We start from the raw sequence: 13939 nt of genomic DNA, 5'->3' as shown, positions 1-13939 counted from the left end.
TGACATACTGTGGGCATCCCTGGTAGCTTTTCAATCAATTCATATCTTCTGAGTTAGTTTCATTTTGCCAAAGGAATCCTTTTCTTATTTAGCATTCTTGTCACTGAAAATGAGTGGTCTGATTATCTGATGTACTGCCCAGTTATGGGGGAAAAAAATCCTTTAAAATTGTAAAATCTCCTCCTTGACTATGAAAGCCTTAGAAAAGAGAAACCTGGTGATAAAACATTTCTTTTAAAGACGTGCCTTTCTGCTTTCCCAAATACGGTAGGCAGAATAATGCCCCCCACCACCCATTCTGATCTTTAGAACCTGTGAATATAGTAGCTTACATGGCACAAGGGACTTTGCATATGTAATTAATTTAAGGATCTTGAGATAGGAGTTTATCCCATATAATACAGGTGGGTCCATTGTAATCACAGGGTTCTTAAAAGTGAAAGAGGGAGGCAGAGATGAGGTCATAGAAAAAGATGTGCTGATGGAATCAGTAAGAGAGATGCTGTGTTGCTGGCTTTGAAGACGAATGGTGGGGCCATAAGCCAAGGAATGTGGGCCACCTCTAGAAACAGATTGTTCTAGCAAGGGAACAGATTGTTCCTTCACAACCTCCAGAAGGATCACAGCCCTGCTGACATTAACTTTAGCCAATGAAATCCTTGCTGGCCTTAGAAACTATACAGCTGTGAGATAATAAATTTGTGTTGTTTTAAGTTATACCACCAATAGAAAACCAATACATTAAATATCCTTTTTGTGCATAGGTTGAATCCTAAATTATTGGCTTTTAATTACATTAGTTCATAAAAGTCTTCCTAATTTCACTAGCCTTTCATTGCAATATTTTATATAGTTGAAGATGTAATATTGGCAGCAGATTTCCCACCATTCTACAGTTCCTTTCTAATTGATGCCCTTTTTAGAAACCAATTTTCAGTGGCAGCATACTTACGCTTGGACAGTTCCATTTACTACTTATTCTCAAGTCTAATTTTAATCAAATTTGTCAGTAGATGGAAGACCCAAGCCAGACAAGGCTTCATGAATTTTATAACAGTTGATAAGACAGGAAGGAATACTCTTCTTTCTTTCTTTCTTTTTTTTTTTAATGTTTGGGAGACTTGCTTTAATTTGAATTCTAGGAATGAAATCTGCCAAGATCACTTTCATGTTACACTGTCATGGTAAATATTCTATGGCCAGTAATATTATCTAGAAAGAAATATTTGCTCCATTTCTTTGGAGCACATATTAGTGCCTGAGAGGAGAATCTTGGTATAATTCAGTTGGTCACTTCACTAATTGGAAGCTACAAATCAATGTGAACCTGTGATTCACTTATATAGAAGTTAGTTTTTCAAGCTCTTTATTTTACCTGGCATGCGCTTTTTCAAACAATCCCTATTGCTCTGTATCACATTGAATTTTAAACCATTCTCACTGAATTTTCTTAAACACTCACACCAGATGAATGGAAAGGTAAGAAAAGGAGAATTTGTGGCAGCTTATTTTTCTTCATAGCTTTAATAGGAGCTTTGTAATGGCTGTCCAGGCTTTGGATTAAGGTAGTGCTTCTGCTACAAGTTCAATTGTGACAGGGACAACAACACTCCAGGGATGTCCTTGTACATCTAACGAATGTCAGGCAGTGGCTTCTTGGGTTATTGACAGTGGGTAGCTAAATTCCACTGTGATTGCTAACTGCAAAGTTTGTCACCGTAGATTGAATTTTTAAAACATTTTATTTAAAAACATTATTTATTTGACTGTGCTGGGTCTTTAGTTGAGGCATGTGAATTCTTAGTTGGGGCATGTGGGATCTAGTTCCTTGACCAGGGATTGAATCTGGGCTTCCTGAATTGGGAATGTGGAGTCTTAGCCACTGGATCACCAGGGAAGTCCCAGTGGATTGATTTTTAACAGTAATATTCACATGGCCTAATTTTTCAAAGTGTTGAATGATGTGATGGTGTATGTGATGGTATGTGTTTCTGTGTGTGAGAGAGAAAAGCCTTTATGAGACACAAAGTAATTTTTCCAAAGGACCATGATACTAGTTCATGGAAATACTTTCCAATTTGTTTTTTTTTTTAAATTTTTTTTAGAGTTTCTTTTTTTTTTAATTTAAATTTATTTATTTTACTTGGAGGCTACTTACTTTACAATATTGTATTGGTTTTGCCATACATCAACATGAATCTGCCACAGGTGTGCATGTGTTCCTCATCCTGAACCTCCCTCCCACCTCCCTCCCCGTACCATCCCTCTGGGTCATCCCAGTGCACCAGCCCCAAGCATCCTGTATCATGCATCAAACCTGGACTGGCAATTCATTCCTTATATGATATTATACATGTTTCAATGCCATTCTCCCAAATCATCCCACCCTCTCCCTCTGCCACAGAGTCCAAAAGACTTTTCTATACATCTGTGTCTCTTTTGCTGTCTCGCAAACAGGGTTATCATTACCATATTTCTAAATTCCATATATATGCATTAGTATACTGTATTGGTGTTTTTCTTTCTGGCTTACTTCACTCTGTATAATAGGCTCCAGTTTCATCCACTTCGTTGGAACTGATTCAAATGTATTCTTTTTAATGGCTGAGTAATACTCCATTGTGTATACGTACCACCGCTTTCTTATCCATTCATCTGCTGATGAACATCTAGGTTGCTTCCATGTCCTGGCTATTATAAACAGTGCTGCGATGAACATTGGGGTACATGTGTCTCTTTCAATTCTGGTTTCCTCAGTGTGTATGCCCAGCAGTAGTACTGCTGGGTCAAAATTAAAACCTTCTGCACAACAAAGGAAACAATAAGCAAGGTGAAAGGACAGTCTTCAGAATGGGAGAAAATAATAGCAAATGAAGCAACTGACAAACAACTAATCTCAAAAATATACAAGCAACTCCTACAGCTCAATTCTAGAAAAATAAATGACCCAGTCAAAAAATGGGCCAAAGAACTAAATAGACACTTCTCCAAAGAAGACATACAGATGGCTAACAAACACATGAAAAGATACTCAACATTACTCATTATCAGAGAAATGCAAATCAAAACCACAATGAGGTACCATTTCACGCTAGTCAGAATGGCTGCAATCCAAAAGTCTACAAGCAATAAATACTGGAGAGGGTGTGGAGAAAAGAGAACCCTCTTACACTGTTGGTGGGAATGCAAACTAGTACAGCCACTATGGAGGACAGTATGGAGATTCCTTAAAAAACTGGAAATAATACTTTCCAGTTTGAAATCAGTAAACAGCACATTCAGTTCAGTTCAGTTCAGTCGCTCAGTCGTGTCCAACTCTTTGCGACCCCATGAATCGCAGCATGCCAGGCCTCCCTGTCTATCACCAACTCCCAGAGTTCACTGAGACTCACATCCATCGAGTCGGTGATGCCATCCAGCCATCTCATCCTCTGTTGTCTCCTTCTCCTGCCCCCAATCCCTCCCAGCATCAGAGTCTTTTCCAATGAGTCAACTCTTCACATGAGGTGGCCAAAGTACTGGAGTTTCAGCTTTAGCATCATTACTTCCAAAGAACATCCAGGGCTGATCTCCCTCAGAATGGACTGGTTGGATCTCCTTGCAGTCCAAGGGACTCTCAAGAGTCTTCTCCAACACCACAGTTCAAAAACATCAATTCTTCGGCACTCAGCTTTCTTCACAGTCCAACTCTCACATCCATACATGACCACTGGAAAAACCATAACCTTGACTCGATGAACCTTTGTTGGCAAAGTAATGTCTTTGCTTTTCAATATGCTATCTAGGTTGGTCATAACTTTCCTTCCAAGGAGTAAGTGTCTTTTAATTTCATGGCTGAAGTCACCATCTGCAGTGATTTTGGAGCCCCCAAAAATAAAGTCTGACACTGTTTCCCTGTCTATTTCCCATGAAGTGATGGGACCAGATGCCATGATCTTCGTTTTCTGAATGTTGAGCTTTAAGCCAACCTTTTCACTCTCCTCTTTCACTTTCATCAAGAGGCTTTTTAGTTCCTCTTCACTTTCTGCCATAAGGGTGGTGTCATCTGCATATCTGAGGTTATTGATATTTCTCCCGGCAATCTTGATTCCAGCTTGTGCTTTTTCCAGCCCAGCGTTTCTCATGTTGTACTCTGATATAAGTTAAATGAGCGGGGTGACACCACACAGAAAATAAAATAATACAATCATTAAAAACTGGAGTTGGAAGTATCCTGCCCTTCTGCTTCCTGCTTCCTTTTAGTTTCCAATCCTTGTCATCCCATAGGCTATTTTTCCCTCTCTCTCCAGAAAGCAAATGTTGACTACAGAGAAGTTAAAAGCCTTCAGAAGATAATTCTGTCATCTCTTCAATAACAACAAAGCATCTGCAAACTAGCAAGCTAACATAAATCTTCATTGGCCACGTCCTTCTTACTTCTCTTTATGTTGATCTCCCTACTGTCTAACGTTTTGAATTTTACCCACTCTGGTGTGCTTCAGAACTTTACACTTGTTTCTTTATCTTACCTGGTAAAACTTACCCTGTAACTTGAATACTTTTCATTAATTCTTAAACATGATTATATCTTTTATTTTTTAAGAAGAGTTAAAAAAAAATCCTCATTACCCTTCAGATCTTGCATTCTCTTTTCCTCCCCTCTATAGCCAAATTTCTTCCAGTTGCTTCTGAGTGCACGTCAGTTGGCATTTGATCCCCTAACTCCACCAAAATTACTCTCATTTATGTCCTCAATACTGTCCATTTCATTAAATTGAATGGACAATTTCACTTCTCCTCTTCCCTTTCAGCAGCTTTCAACGTGTCCTCATTCTTAAAACTCAAAACTTTGAGTTCTGTGATACAATACTTTCTCGGCATTTCTCCTGCCTATCTGCTCATTCTTTCCTTATTTCTGTTTTGGGCTCAACCTCTAATACCTGCTCATTGGCTCATGGAATTACTCACAGTTCATTTTTGGATCTCTTTTCTCTCTACCTGCCATTCTTCTTCTAGGCAATGTAACTTTTGCCCCAAACTTCAATTACAGTTTCTAAGCTGATGAATCCCAAATATCTTGTTGTAGTCTAAACTATTCCTTTGTTTCATATCTGAATATCCACCTGCCAACTCAGCACTTTCTCTTAAGTAGCTCGAGTTACCCAGTCAAATATGTCCAAGAATATACCACAGTTAACCTGTATCCTGTCCTTTCACCTTGGTCTCTTTCAAGCAGATGCCATCAGTAATGCTACCAGCGAATACACCAACATTCACCCATGGATGCAAACAAGCCAGGAGGTATTGGATCATCCTTGACAAATCCTTCTAATTCACTAAGCCAGTCCTGTTCAGCACTAAGTCCTGTTGTTTTACTTTCCGAAGGCTCACTCAAATATACCCAGTACTCATAATTTTTGTCAATTATAACCTAGTCTAATCTACCCAGTAGCTGCTTCCCTTCCACTTCATCTTCTATAGTTAGCTAGAGTGATCTTTTCATAGTACAAATCTGAACAGGATACGTTCTAGGTTAAAACCCTTCAACATCTTCCCACTTCTCTATGAATAAAAACACAAGCCTATGATCTTTGAGAGGCTTTCCTGGTGGCTCAGATGGTAAAGAATCTGCCTGTAATGCCAGATACTTGGGTTTGATCCATGCTTTGGGAAGATCCCCTGGAGAAGGGAATGGCTACCCACTCCAGTATTCTTGCCTGGAGAATCTCATGGGCAGAGGAGCCTGGTGGGCTACAGTCCATAGGGTCATTTTATCTGGCCCCTCACTACCTCTGTAGTGTCCGTGTGGACCATGTCCCCATTCTTTTTAGTTGGCTCTAGGCACATTGTCTTTCTTTCAGAAATATGTGTCACATTCCTCCAACCACAGGGCTTTTGTATATGCTTGGATATTCTTCTCTCATCTTGTTCCCTGTTGAACACCTACATATGAAGCATCATCTCCTCATGGACTGTTTTAATTGGCTCCTCTAACTTGACCAAATGCCTGCATGAAATCATGTATTTCTCCTTCATAGCACTTAGAACAGTTACAGTTTAATATACATTTGTCTAATTGATTAATATAATATTTGCTTCTTGAAATATACTTGGGATAAAATGATAAATTATTGTTTATTATTAGCTGAAGTCAGTTAGCAAAGGTGACTGGGGAAAATATTTGTTGAAGGCATACATGGAGCTGCTACTGCTGCTAGGTTGCTTCAGTCATGTCCGACTCTGCACGACCCCATAGACGGCAGCCCACCAGGCTTCCCGTCCCTGGGATTCTCCAGGCGAGAACACTGGAGTGGGTTGCCGTTTCCTTCTCCAATGCATGCAAGTGAAAAGTGAAAGTGAAGTCGCTCAGTCGTGTGCGACTCTTAGCGACCCCATGGACTGCAGCCCATGAGGCTCCTCCATCCATGGGATTTTCCAGGACAGAGTACTGGAGTGGGGTGCCATTGCCTTCTCTGATACATGGAGAGGACTTACAAATTATTTTAATCTGTTTTAGAGAAGCTTGACTGAATCTCAGAAAGGCAAGTCACTCAAACTGAAATTCAGGTTCCATAATACTAATATTAGGGCAGATTAGTGGTATAATGTTATGTTTCTAAATATGCTTTATGCTCTGCTTATACATTAATACAAATCTCAGTGGGGTTAGTGTCAATTATTTCAATAGTGATGACATTGGAAAAGTTATAGGTAAAGTCTGCATTCAACACCTGCTCCATATAGTTAACTTTTATAGACAATCACCCAATCCTAAATTTCTAATCTAAATTGCTGTACCTGATGAAACTTCTTGTGTGAAAGCAAACTTTCTGACCTGGATTAGCTAGAAATATATGCATGAGAGAGAAAAGGACTCCACAGGAAGTAGTTACAAGGAATCCTAGCTACTTGTGTGTTGCTAAGTCTAAGTCACTTCAGTCGTATTCAACTCTTTGTGACCCATGGACTATAGCCCACCAGGCTCCTCTATCCATGGGATTCTCCAGGCAAGAATACTGAAGTGGGTTGCCATGCCCTCCTCCAATGAACTTCCCGACCCAGGGATGTGTCTCCTATATTGCAGGCATATTCTTTACTGCTGAGCCACCTGACTTAAACTCTAAATTTCATGATGGCAAATTCTTTCCATTGCCTGTGTGCTTGCTAAATTGCTTCATTCCTATCCGACTCTATGGGACCCTGTGGATTGCAGTGTGCCAGGCTCCTCTGTCCATGGGATTCTCCAGGCAAGAACACTGGAGTGAATTGCCATGCCTCCCTCCAGGGGATCTTCCTGACCCAAGGATCGAACCTTTGACTGAGTAACTGATCTGATCTGATCTGAAGATCACTTATAACTCCTGTAGCTCTACAGGGTCATACTGGCTTTCCTGCTATTGCTAGTCCGTGGATTACTTCATGATCTTCTATTAAGTTTCTCAGCTCTGTCAGCACATGTGTAACCATTCACCTGTATTGAAGTTCCTTTATTTGAAATGTGTAAATCGGTTTATGTTTTCCTGGGTAGACCTTTACCAGTACAATCTTTAGGGGGAGGTATCAGGATTAGTTCCGGGAAACAGATCCTCAAGAGCAACTTCGATTGCTTGCTTTTTTAGCTTGAACACATCACAGAACTTCATTCAGATGGAAAATGGGATACTATAATTAATCTGTCTCATCAAATGGCATCACAATTACTTTAAATTATAACCTAGTTTGTTTGGGATGATGTGCCAATTGAAAACTAGGCTTTGGGGAAACAAGTAGCTGTTGCATTTGATGATAAAAATGGGATCACTGTTTCTGATTGTGCTGGACTGCTTTCAAGTGGAAAATGATAAGTCTAGAGGTTTAAACTCTTATCTCAAGAGACGACCACGGAATCAGAGGCTTGCTGTGGAATTCTTAGAGTTCTTTGTATCAGGAGGGAAATCCTGTTGAGAATCAGAAGCATGTGTTGTTTGTAGAGTTACGTTGCAAGTTGAAAGCAGGCTTACCAATTTATTATGTCAGTATTAAGGCATTAATTTTGAAGAATTAATCTCTTCATTCTTTAATGAAGTGTTTGGACAGAGGTGTCCTGTTTGAACAGATGCAGCTGAATCTGAGAACCATGATCACAATATATCCAAAGTTTCCTTTACCAGCATATTCAACTATGTCTGATGAGGGTTGTCTTCCCTTACTTAAAGAACTTAAAATTTATTCACCTGAAAAAGTTGACTTGAAAAGAGATGCTTATTTTCCTCAAGGCTCGCTCACCAGAAGTATCTCTTGTTGATAGCTCAGGTGAAGTGCAAAGCCTGATCCCAGAATAAATATTTTTTTATAGCCAAAGAATTACAAAATATTTGCTAATTTTTATTAGCAGATGCCTGGAAAGCACATGTGGAGATGAAATCCACACATAAGTAAGACTAAGAAATGCAGTATATAATATAAGGTTGGTCAATGTTTATTAATATAGGTGTATTTACCTAAGTATCCAGATTAAATTCATTTGAGTGCTAGCTCAAACAGCTGAAAATTATACTAAAGCATTGTTTAATTGGTTTACTGAAGCATAGACTTTACAGTGGTCTATGAGAAATGATAAAATGCCAGGCCTTCCTGGAATTAAAGCTGAAGAATTGAAAAGCATAAGGAGATGAGAATGTTGGAGTGCATTTATTATATGCAACTTGTTCACTTTCCTTATGGCAATTTCTCATAAGAAAATCCAGAGGACTCTTATTAAAACATCAGTAATTGCACTAATGAGGGGAGCTTCAATAATTAAATGTCTATGGTGACTTTACTCTGCAGGCTGTGGATAACAGTAAGAGATGATGCCTTTGAAGTAACTGATTTTAATAGGAAGGTGAGATCTTAGGATGTCTGTAATCAGGTTACAGTATCACTTTACTAATAAAGACAGGATGATCATAATTACTGTAATGAACAGAAGTATTGAGTAGAATTCAGGATCTTTTGTCTGCAGGGATCTATGATGACAACTAATTAATCATAGTTGCCCCAGGATTTAAGTAGAAGCCCAACAAAGAATTGCTTGACCTACAAGACTAGAAAATGCTGGTGTGGTGATCAGAAAACTATCTTGAATAAACATAATAGGAAGTCTCACAACTGCTCTTCTTTTTCCCAGACCTGAGCCAGTTCACAGATCAAGAGCCTAAGCAAGAGGCCAGTATCCCTTGAAGAAGGGCTTTGAAACACTGCTGCAAGTATAAACTGTAAGTCTCTGCTGTCTCTTTCTGTAAAGAAATCTGAACTTATTTAATGGAATAACTGTGCAAAGAAAAATATCCAGGAATTTGAAGATTTTTAGACACAGATTCTTAGTTGAGGCTACTACCTGGTACCACAAAATGAATCTTTGATCCAGTAATCAGTGTAAGAGCCTATAGATACGATGGTAAATGAAGTTTGGGCCCCACATGAATCTCACAGTGAACCCAACTTGTGGTTATTTCTCCAGTTTCTGAATGTAGAGTTAAAATAGACATATTGGAAACTGGCTGAATACCCACATTGGCTCGTTGACTCATGGAATGGGAGCTATTATGTTATGAAGGGTCAGATCAAAGCTTGTGGAAGTGCACCTCTCAACTGAGATAGTAAATTAAGAACAGTATCCATAGGAATTAGAGACTGTTACCATCTAAGGTTTGCAGTATATAGGATATGATTATTATCTCGTTCATGTTTAACTGGTCTGCTTGGTACAAATTAAAGCTGACATAGCTTCAAAAATATTTGAGAATTTAAATATTTCATCCAGTAGTAATTCCAACTGTAGTATGTTCCAGGTCTGATATATTTGCTGGAGCAAGTCACCACAACACCTGGATCTTGGTATGCAACTACTTCTCTGGAAAATACTTCATTTTCCCTACATATGAACATAGATTATCAAGAACAATTGTTTTACTTGGAAGGGGCAGTAGTATACCTTCCCTGTCTCACTTCAGGCCTATGCCAACACAATTTTTTCTCTGTCATAGTACAGAGATACCAATGATCTGTGCATCACACAAAATATCATGCTTATTGATTCTGGTGAGCAGCAAAGCTTATGCTTATTGATTATTGAACATGCTTATTGATTCTGGTTAGCAACAAGTAGCAAGAATTGTGTACTAGAGAGTAGAAGGAAAACCCCAGTAACCTGACATCTCATTGAAAAACTTTTAATGTGAACGACAATTTTTTGTGCCTTACATTTGCTGCCATGAAGAAAGAGGTATAGTAAATGCTATGAGTCTTTATGGAATCTGGAGGAAACATAGCCATAATTCCTGTATTGTTCTTATTCATTTACTGAGCATCTCATATCATCACTACTTTTTAGTAAGATTCAGAGAAAATGAAGACTTTGCCTAGGATCTAGACTTTCATACAAGTTGTCTTGTTATTTGAAATTTATGTACTAACCACATGCCATTGTGGCCTCTAACAGATTGGTCAGAAAAATTACAGTATAGGAGCGTAGGTTTTGGAGCAAAACCATGTCTTCCTCTACTGATGCAACTGGCTTAAACACTGGATTTTAAAAAATGACTGCTTGACTGTGGGACACCAGAAGAGCATGCCTCATGAGCCACCCATCATGAATGAAATTCTGGCTGACTTACCAAGCCATAAGGTTGGATTTGTGCAGTAATCATCCATCATCAACTAAACATATATGTGAGGTTGGGCTTACAGAGATTTGGAAGACGTAGATATGAATTTGCTGGTGTTGCAGGTTCTCATAACATCTACATTTGGTTTCATAGGGCATTTCCATACTAGTTGATGGAAGACAAAAGAATTCAAATCTGGTTTACAGAAATGTCTGTAAAATTTGCTGTAACAAGCCTCAAATAATTGCTCAAATCAAGCCTCAAATTATTGCTATGTTATAGAACCACTGAAGTAGCCCTTAAAGAAAATTGTCAAGGAAAGTTCCATCTTCAGAGTACATCTGGCTATCTCTCTTTCTTGGAAGTATATATGTCCTGTGGTAGGGGTCTACACTATCTTGTTATCATGTCTAATGACTTAGTTTGCTACTCAGGAACTATGAACAAATATGATTTGAAGATTAGTTACAATAAGGTTTGGGAGAAGTTCTATGGACTGTATCTAACAGTGTGAGCATGTTTATACTCCATGTGAATGCTCCTCAAAGATTATCCATGGAGAAGTATCTTCCAATAATATGGTGGATAAGACTGTGCATTCTGTGGGTGTCAGATAGTCTCTTAGCCATTCTTATGCTTGCCCAACAAAATGGTGCTAGTGGCAGGAAAGAAAGCTTTGCATGGATGCAATAACATGGACTTCCCCCCATTAAGGTTGATATTCATATCTGGCTCCCCAATACCTAATGTATCAGCAGTAAAAGCCAGTCCCGAGTCCCTGATATGGCACATTCCAACACTGGGGTCAGTTTAGACACCTAATAGAAGTTTCAGATCAGATCAGATCAGTCGCTCAGTCGTGTCCGACTCTTTGCGACCTCATGAATTGCAGCACACCAGGCCTCCCTGTCCATCACCAACTCCCAGAGTTCACTCAGACTCACGTCCATCGAGTCAGTGATGCTATCCAGCCATCTCATCCTCTGTCGTCCCCTTCTCCTCTTGCCCCCAATCCCTCCCAGCATCAGAGTCTTTTCCATTGAGGCAACTCTTCACATGAGGTGGCCAAAGTACTGGAGTTTCAGCTTTAGCATCATTCCTTCCAAAGAAATCCCAGGGCTGATCTCCTTCAGAATGGACTGGTTGGATCTCCTTGCAGTCCAAGGGACTCTCAAGAGTCTTCTCCAACACCACAGTTCAAAAGCATCAATTCTTCGGTGCTCAGCCTTCTTCACAGTCCAACTCTCACATCCATACATGACTACAGGAAAAACCATAGCCTTGACTAGACGAACCTTTGTTGGCAAAGTAATGTCTCTGCTTTTCAATATGCTATCTAGGTTGGTCATAACTTTCCTTCTAAGGAGTAAGCATCTTTTAATTTCATGGCTGCAGTCACCATTTGCAGTGATTTTTGAGCCCAGAAAAATAAAGTCTGACACTGTTTCCACTGTTTCCCCATCTATTTCCCATGAAATGATGGGACCGGATGCCATGATCTTCGTTTTCTGAATGTTGAGCTTTAAGCCAACTTTTTCACTCTCCACTTTCACTTTCATCAAGAGGCTTTTTAGTTCCTCTTCACTTTCTGCCGTAAGGGTGGTATCATCTGCATATCTGAAATATTGATATTTCTCCTGGCAATCTTGATTCCAGCTTGTGTTTCTTCCAGTCCAGAGTTTCTCATGATGTACTCTGCATATAAGTTAAACAAACAGGGTGACAATATACAGCCTTGAGGTAATCCTTTTCCTATTTGGAACCAGTCTGTTGTTCCATATCCAGTTCTAACTGTTGCTTCCTGACCTGCATACAGATTTCTCAAGAGGCAGATCAGGTGGTCTGGTATTTCCATCTCTTTCAGAATTTTCCACAGTTTATTGTGATCCACACAGTCAAAGGCTTTGGCATAGTCAATAAAGCAAAAATAGATGTTTTTCTGGAAATCCCTTGCTTTTTCGATGATCCAGGGGATGTTGGCAATTTGATCTCTGGTTCCTCTGCCTTTTCTAAAACCAGCTTGAACATCAGAAAGTTCTCGGTTCACATATTACTGAAGCCTGGCTTGGAGAATTTTGAGCATTACTTTACTAGCGTGTGAGATGAGTGCAATTGTGCGGTAGTTTGAGCATTCTTTGGCATTGCCTTCCTTTGGGATTGGAATGAAAACAGACCTTTTCCAGTCCTGTGGCCACTGCTGAATTTTCCAAATTTGCTGGCATATTGAGTGCAGCACTTTCACAGCATCATCTTTCAGGATTTGAAATAGCTCAACTGGAATTCCATCACCTCCACTAGCTTTGTTCATAGTGATGCTTTCTAAGGCCCACTTGACTTCACATTCCAGGATGTCTGGCTCTAGCTCAGTGATCACACCATCGTGATTATCTGGGTCATGAAGATCTTTTTTGTACAGTTCTTCTGTGTATTCTTGCCATCTCTTCTTAATACTTTCTGCTTCTATTAGGTCCATACCATTTCTGTCCTTTATCGAGCCCATCTTTGCATGAAATGTTCCTTTGTATCTCTGATTTTCTTGAAGAGATCTCTAGTCTTTCCCATTCTGTTGTTTTCCTCTATTTCTTTGCATTGATCGCTGAAGAAGGCTTTCTTATCTCTTCTTGCTATTCTTTGGAACTCTGCATTCAGATGTTTATATCTGTCCATTTCTCCTTTGCTTTTCACTTCTCTTCTTTTCACAGCTATTTGTAGGGCCTCCCCAGACAGCCATAAGTTTACTTATATTTTATTCCTTTTCCATCATTGGTTAGGCACTTAATTAAATGAACCCTAATTGGATTATAGTTGTATTGCATGCCTAAAATATTTTGCATGCACCACCATCTGTGAACTTATTATCTTACTCATCATGATGGTACTCTATATAACATTGCTCCTAACTGGAAAAGTTATTTTACATCAAAAGAAGTGCTCACGAAATTCATCAGTCCTGTCCTTAACACCTAGGATTTCAGAAGTAGATGGCCTGTTACAATGATGGATTACCAACTGAAGACTTGGTATCAGCAGGAGTGAGGAAGTAACATTGTGTGAAATTAAGTTGTTTCCCTCTAGGGTGCAGCATTTGTTTTGAACTTGTGACCAGTGCATGCCACTTTTTCTCCCATGGCTATAATTTGCAAGTCTTGATACCAAAGTGTAAGTAGGAGTGGACTCTTTCCTTATTACACCTAATGGCACATTTACAGAACTTGTGTTTCCTATCTCTATTCCCATTTAGAGATCTGAGTTTCCAAAGGAGGATGGATTCCACCGGGGAACATAATGTTGATTCTATTGGAGTGAAGCTTTTGGGGGCTCCTCGTGACATA

At 39.4% G+C, this 13939-nt stretch overlaps 1 long non-coding RNA gene across 2 annotated transcripts in view; it reads left to right on the top strand.

The window, feature by feature from the left end:
- Nucleotides 1-13939, top strand: part of LOC147367084 (uncharacterized) — a 555865-nt gene that overhangs the window by 226436 nt on the left and 315490 nt on the right. For both annotated transcript variants that reach the window (XR_015169162.1, XR_015169161.1), the window contains one exon: nucleotides 9128-9215. This is a non-coding gene — a long non-coding RNA (uncharacterized LOC147367084). The remainder of the gene's footprint in view (nucleotides 1-9127; nucleotides 9216-13939) is intronic.

The sequence above is a fragment of the Bos grunniens genome, chromosome 8, assembly GCF_055505025.1.
Source record: "Bos grunniens cultivar Pamir isolate PY7600 chromosome 8, Bosgru_T2T1.0, whole genome shotgun sequence".
NCBI classification, from domain to species: Eukaryota; Metazoa; Chordata; class Mammalia; order Artiodactyla; family Bovidae; genus Bos; species Bos grunniens.
The sequence above is the reverse complement of the archived record's forward strand: the minus strand, read 5'-3'. Positions and strand labels throughout refer to the sequence as shown.